Source organism: Aplysia californica, unplaced genomic scaffold (genome assembly GCF_000002075.1).
Source record: "Aplysia californica isolate F4 #8 unplaced genomic scaffold, AplCal3.0 scaffold00003, whole genome shotgun sequence".
NCBI classification, from domain to species: Eukaryota; Metazoa; Mollusca; class Gastropoda; order Aplysiida; family Aplysiidae; genus Aplysia; species Aplysia californica.
This window is the reverse complement of record NW_004797273.1, coordinates 1430105-1431158: the sequence shown is the minus strand read 5'-3', so window position 1 is coordinate 1431158 and position 1054 is coordinate 1430105. Positions and strand designations below refer to the sequence as shown.

Genomic DNA, 1054 nt, shown 5'->3' with positions numbered 1-1054 from the left:
TAGTACGGAAATTCACTCCCAATGGATTTTAAAAGAAAATTAGGATAAAACAGCGTCATATATTGATTTGACATTTATACATTTATTTGTTTAAGTTGGTGACGTTTATTCTGAAACTTCTACAGTTACCTGTTATGTTATTCTTTGCCATCATGTTCTTTCGTGGCAACCAGCGCCTGTGGTGTAGTGGTTACTGGTTAGGCGCTTTGCCGTCTCGCACAGAAGACCGGAGTTCGATTCTCGTGTGAGGAGGATTAATATCGAGTATCTCGGTCTTTTTTCTGGAACGTTGTATCCTTTTCAATTTGTATTAGTCCTGATAGGCAGGATCGAAACCTGTTTCCTAAATAAAAATCTACCGTGGCTGCTGAAACTTTCTTAAAACAGAAACCCCGTGTAAGTCTTCCTTGAGTCTCACGATTTTGATTTTATTTCCTAACGTCAACGCCGTCGTGTATCGATCTGTTCTACTCTCAGGCATTTTCAGGTGGATCCATGGTCTACGTCACCTTTCACATTAAAACCATGACTTTTCTTATCTGCTAGGTATAGGTACGAATTATTTCTCTGAAGAAAAAAAATCATACGTTAGCCCACAGCAGGAAGAAAACCCCCCACAACAAAACGTTTGGATTTTAAACTTGAATTCTGAATAAGGAACAGGATCTGATCGAGAGGATTGTTCACTTCACTTTGAATTGGATAGTTGTTACTATTGTCTGCTGTGCTGAGTCATCATAACCCGTGCGATTGGCTTCTCGGATTGGATTAGGATTACCACAGGTGTGGGATATAACAACTGACCTATGGGTGATCGGATTATCGTCGTCTCAGAGGCCAGTGACGCCAGGTAAGCCCACCCTCCCCCTAGACCCTCCCCTCCCTCCCCCCTTCCACTTCTTGCAGCTGTTGAGTGTTGAGCCACAAGGCAGGGCAAACCAGCATTGCTTGTTATTATATTATTATTTACAAATACTTTCATGGGGGTGTTTGTTGTTAGTTTGGAGAGAAAGAGAGAGAGAAAGAGAGAGAGAGAGAGAGAGAGAGAGAGGGA

General features: G+C 42.0%; 1 protein-coding gene across 1 annotated transcript in view; it reads left to right on the top strand.

Annotated features, from left to right (window-relative positions):
- LOC101851541 overlaps positions 1–1054 on the top strand; it is a gene marked incomplete in the record, with an annotated part of 136551 nt that overhangs the window by 1908 nt on the left and 133589 nt on the right. The window contains 1 exon segment of the mRNA XM_035968207.1: positions 478–850.